Raw genomic sequence first — 6267 nt, 5'->3', positions numbered from 1 at the left:
ATCAAACATTACTAAGGAGATAAAGACAGTTAACTAAATATTGCACCAGATCAAAAATATAGGATAATGTAAACACTCCCTGGAGATAGTACTCTCACTTAGAAACAACAAATCTACATTTCTTCCCCCATTCCTTTCTATAAAGTAGGTTATTTATTTATTTATTTAGTGTTGAGGCCATGCTTATACATCCATGTGAAACAGGGAGAAAGCACAAACTGATTCTATGATAGAATTTGGAGATTCACTGTCTTCTGTCACATGCCTTTGGGGAAAATTCACTTTCCCATGAGATATGGCTTACCCTGCTGGAGTTCCTAGTTAATTTTGACAACTAATACCATTATATTTAGTCTTTCTGAGTTACTTATGGACAAGTAGTGCCTTCTAGATGGCTTGCTTTAATCTGGAATTAAGCTATCCTTAGACTCCTCAGTGTTTTTCAGAGGTCCAATCTCTAGTATATCAAGCAGTTTTTCTTCCATCTTATACATACACCAATTAATTCCAATCTATACATATACCCATTAATCTTTCTCTATATCACAATTCCTATGGGGTTGGAAATGAGGCAGATTATTTTATTTCCTCTATGACATCTCCTATTACCATAAAGTGTGCCAAATTTTTATAAATAAAAGGAGTATATTCTCTATAATAGCAGGAAAATCTCTGATCTAAGCCTCTGTTATACAGAATTCAGATAAAAATTTGAAAAATAATCTAAGACAAAAACATATTTTGCAAATATTTTATATATTATATAATACTGTTATATAAAATCAGTATTTACTTTTTGTCAGAAATTTTCACTTAAGTAATGGACAGTTTGGATTAGCTTAGGTAAAGTCTTTTTACTCAGAAAGGCTGAAAAAAGGTCTACCATTAACAATTTACAATATTTGTTTACAAAATTATTATACAATAAAATTTGGTAATTGCTGGTAATCTAAACTGAGGAAAATGGGAACCAAAGATTTCTTAGAAAAGCTAAGCTAAAGAATAGAGATGTTTGGAGCAAAAGTAAAACATGCAAAATATACTAGAGCAACATACTGTGGGAAAATACAGGGATTTCACAATGAATGAAATGTAGAATCTGAGGAACGAAAGGAAAACGGTAAGGCTAGAGAAATAAGTAAGGTAAGATTAAGCTATATATTGGACGTAGTTCTATGAATATAAGTTAAAGGCTCAAAGAAAAAAATATCTTTTAGGTAACAAAATAATGTATTAAAATTATACTTAAAAAGTATTTTTGAAGGCAAAAGAATGGTTTGGGGAAGAGCATAAATTTTGAGGCAAGAAGACAATGCTAAATTAATGACAGAAAAATGAGGTGACCTGGGTTTGAAATATGTATATGAAAAAATGTTTAAATATATAAAATGTAATATTTAAAATTTTAAATATATATATTTAAACATATATATTACCCATATACTTGACTCTACACTTAAAACATAGTTTGAAGTGTAAGACAATAGTTGATTATATCATTAATGAGAACCTTGAGAAGAAAGAAAGTTACTTGACAAAGGGTGTAAAAGAATGTAAAACATTGACATGACATTGACATGATTGTTTTTACTGTAAAGATAATGGGAAAGTTTAATAATATTAACAATATTTACATAAGTGAGAAAGCATACAGAACTTTGACCAAATACTGTAAATATCTTCTCTCTATTGTATTAATATATATTCTATGTCTTGGTCATCCTAAAATAAAACCCTGGCTAGTCTGTTTGCTGAGAAACCCAAAGACCTTTCCCTGGAATAGTTATTTCCATCTTCTATAGACTGTAACTCAAATCTTTTATTTTGAAGCTATTTTTACATGTTTATTGTGGGATATTCACTATATGTTATAGAATCATATGTATGTTATACATTAGATCTCTAGACTCCTTCATCCTGTATAAATGCAATTTTATATCCTTTGACCAACATTTCCTCTACCTTCCTGCCTCTGGTAACCAGCATTCTACTCCCTGCTTCTGTGTATTCAACTTTTTTAGATTCCACAGGTAAATGAAATCATTTGATACTTGTCTTTTTGTGTCTGGCTTATTTCACTAAACATAATGTCTTCCAGGTTTTTCCAGGTTTTTCTTCTATGGCTGAAAAATATTCCTGTGTGTGTGTGTGGTGTGTTTGTGTGTAAACCACGTTTTCTATATTCATTCATCTGTCAATGGACACTTAGGTTGTTTCCACACCTTAGTTATTGTGAATAATGCTGTAATAAACATGGAAGCACAAATATCTCTTAGAGTTACTGATTTCATTACTTTGGGGTTTATACCCAGAAAAGAAATTACTGGATCTTATGGTAGTTCTATTTTTAAAGTTTTGCAGAAACTCAGTGCTCTTTTCCATAATGACTATAACAGTTTACATTCCCATTAACAACATACACGGGGTTTCCTTTTCACTACATCCTTGCCAACTCTTGTCATAGTTTTGATAGTAGCCATCTAACAGTTGGGAAGTCATATTTCATTGTGATTTTGATTTACATGTCTCTGATGACTAGTGATGTTGAGGACCTTTTCATATACCTCTTGGGCATTTGTATGTCTTTGGAAAAATGTCTATTCAGGTTCTTTGCCCATTTTTTAATCAAGGTGTTGTTGGGTTCTTTTGCCATTGAGTTTTATGAGTTCTTTATATATTTTGGATATTAACCCCTCATCAGATATATAGTTTGCAAATATTTTCTCCCATTTAGGTTGAGTTTTAATTTTGTTGATATGTTTTTCCTTTGCTGTGCAAAAGCTATTAATTTGATGTGGTTTCACATGTTTATCTTTTGTTGCCTATGCTTTATGATATTCAAAAACTTATTACCAAGGCCAATGTCAAGGAGCTTTTCCCTTCTTCTAGGGGTTCTATGGTTTCATGTCTTACATTTAAGTCTTTAATCCATTTTGAGTTTATTTTTGTGTATGGTATAAAATAAGGGTATGATTTCATTCTTTTACATGTGGCTATCCAGTTTTCTTAACACTATTTACTAAAGAGACTATCCTTCCCCCATTGTATATTCTTGACACCATTGTCAAATATTAGTTGACCATATATGTGTTGGTTTACTTCTGAGCTCTTTATTTTGGTTCCAATTGTCAATATGTTTGTTGTTATGTCAGTGCCATATTCTTTTCATTACTATAGTTTTGTAATATGGTTTGAAAGCAGAAAATGTAATGCCTACAGATTTGTTCTTCTTTCTAAAGAGTGTTTTGACTATTCAGGGTCTTTTGTGGTTCCATATGAATTTTAGGATTTTTTTTCTGTGAAAAAAGAGCCATTAGACTTTTGATAGGGATTATCTTGAACCTAGATGGCTTTGGGTTGTATGGACACCTTCACAATATTAATTATTCCAATCCATGAACAAGGGATATCCTTCCATTTACTTGTATCTTATTCAATTTATTTCAACAATGTTTTATATTTTTCAGTGTATAGATCATTGAATTCCTTGGTTAAATTTGTTCCTAAATATTTTACTCTTTTTGATGCTATTCTGAATTAGAATGTTTTCTGATAGATCACTGTTGGTGGAAAGAAATGCAAATTATTTTTGTATGTTGACTTTAACCTCTTTCAATATTAAATGCTCTACTTATTTACACTTTAATAGTCCACATCTAATTTTCCATATGTTTAGGAACACTGTATGCTTGATTTACATTATACTTCTTTTTTTTTTTTTGCGGTATGCAGGCTTCTTACTGTTGTGGCCTCTCTCGTTGCAGAGCACAGGCTCCAGACACGCAGGCTCAGTGGCCATGGCTCACGGGCCCAGCTGCTCCAGCATGTGCAATCTTCCTGGACCGGGGCATGAACCTGTCTCCCCTGCATCAACAGGCAGACTCTCAACAACTGCTCCACCAGGGAAGCCCCTACATTATGCTTCTTAATTTTATATTCTCTATCACATTGTTAAACTTCAACAGCACTTTAAAATTTTAAAGCCCTATATTACATTGTGGTTTTCATGTATATATTTGTCTCCTGGGTTTTAAGTCTCTGGAGTATAAACACTAGGTAATTTTTTATTTGAATTCCTAAAAATAGAATACTTTCTATCACACAACAGGTACCTAATAAAAGTGCACTTAATGGTGAAAAATCAAATCACAAATCCTAAAAAGAACATAGCTAAAATATGTTAAGCTTCTGTTAATGACCCGGTTATAGCTATGCATATCTCAAAAATGTCAACATTTTATGGGATAGATTTGTAATTTATTCTTTTTTGTTTACAAAAAAGGACACTGAAATAATCACTTTAAAAGCTAGCTGTTGGGGAGTGCACTGAGTGTCATGGGAGCAGCTTATCCCCCTGCTCCCCGCAACACAACCTTCAACTTTGGGACTCCCTCATGCACCTAGGGTAACGCTGCAGCCACCAAGGTCCCCATGGGTGGATTTGGAGCTTTTGGGACAACATCTACAACAGCGTGTTCTGCATTCAGTTTTTCTGCTCCAGATAACACAAGCATTACTGGACTCTTTGGTGGTACTCAGAACAAATTTTTGGATTTGATACTTGTTTTGGCACAACAGCTGGAACTAGTATGGTTTAGGTACTGACTTGGTAACTAAACTTGGATTTGGAGGATTTAATACACAGCAGAAGTGGCAGCAACAAACTACATTAGGTGGTCTCTTCATTCAGCCTACAAAAGCTCCTGCCCAGTTCAAACAACTGATAAATACTGCAAGTGCTCTTTCTGTCCCAGTACTACTGGGAGATGAGACAGATGCTATTTTGGTAAAATGGAATTTAACTACAGGCCTTTTGGGGAACAGAAAAAGGAAATTTTAACAATAACATTCCACCAACGGAATTCAAACAAGAAAATCCCTTTTGCTGGTTTAAGGCAGTAGGTTATAGTTGTATGCCCAATAATAAACATGAAGATGGGCTAGTGGTTTTAGTTTTCAACAAAAAAGAAACAGATATTCAAAGCCAGCAACAGCAATTGGTAGAATCATTGCATAAAATTTTGGGAGGAAACCAGACCCTTACTGTAAATGTAGACGGTATTAAAGCATTGTCCGATGATCAGACAGAAGTTGTCATTTATGTTGTTAAGCGTTCTCCAAATGGTACTTCAAGAAGAGTCCCAGCTACAATAATATACGCCCATTTTGAACAAACCAATATAAAAGCACAGTTGCAGCAACTTTGTGTAATGCTTTCTATGACTTGAACAGAACATTCTTCTGCACAGATCGAACAACTTTTACAGAATCCTCCTGCTGATGTTGATCCTATTATCTGGGAGCAAGTCAAAGTGGATAACCTTGATTCTGAAAACTTAATTCCTGTACCAATGGTGGATTTCAAAGAACTTCTTTGAAGACTGAAGGTTCAAGATCAGATGACTAAGCAGCATCAGACCAGATTAGATATCATATCTGAAGATATTGGTGAATTACAGAAGAATTCAACTACAACTACAACTATGGCCAACATTGCACAATAGAAGAGGAAACTCATGGACTTTCCCATAGAATCTTCAGGCCCTAATCAAACAGGAAATTCAAAGGAAGAGTGTATATGCCATCCAAGCTGAAGCAATTCAGCTAGATACATTTCATTGTGAACTAAATACCCTACTCAGTTTAAGGACTGAGTAAATGAACTGATGCCCCAAATCAGGAGGCAGAATCATTTTGGAGCAGTCAAATCTGAAGAAAGATATTACATAGATACAGACCTGTTACGAGAAATCAAGCAGCATTTGAAACAACAGGAAGACCTTAGCCACTTGATTAGGATCATAAAAGATGACCTAGAAGATAAGTTGGTAGAACATAGATTGAATGAAACCATCTACATCAGAGGTGGTGTCGTCAGTTGACATTTCACAAACTTGTGTTATAGGTTTGTGAAATACATCTTGTTATATCAGGCCGTACATAAGAATGAAACTGACCACATGGAGGAGAAAAAAAAAAACAACAATTCTCCCCCTGACTTGGTTTTTGAGAAGGTTACTTACAAATTGTCATTCATCAAATCTGAAATAATAGTAATTTCATTGCTCTTCAGAGATAGCCTTCGAAAGATTTACATCTATTATAAAAGCTGTAATTACCTTAAAAGAGAAGTACATAATTACCAAAAATATGTATTATTGTACACTTTTACAATAGCATTGTTCTTAAAAATAATCAGTGTTTAATGATTATTCTTCATTGAGCCTATACTTTGCTTTAAATAGCAAGTAAATATGAAATGCCTAC

General features: G+C 33.6%; 1 pseudogene; it reads left to right on the top strand.

Moving 5' to 3' along the window:
- The first annotated feature begins 4335 nt into the window (after window positions 1-4335).
- LOC115845002 (nucleoporin p54 pseudogene) lies at window positions 4336-5882 on the top strand (annotated as a pseudogene).
- The last annotated feature ends 385 nt before the right edge of the window (window positions 5883-6267 follow it).

The sequence above is a fragment of the Globicephala melas genome, chromosome 18 (genome assembly GCF_963455315.2).
Source record: "Globicephala melas chromosome 18, mGloMel1.2, whole genome shotgun sequence".
In the NCBI taxonomy this organism is placed as follows: Eukaryota; Metazoa; Chordata; class Mammalia; order Artiodactyla; family Delphinidae; genus Globicephala; species Globicephala melas.
The sequence above is the reverse complement of the archived record's forward strand: the minus strand, read 5'-3'. Positions and strand labels throughout refer to the sequence as shown.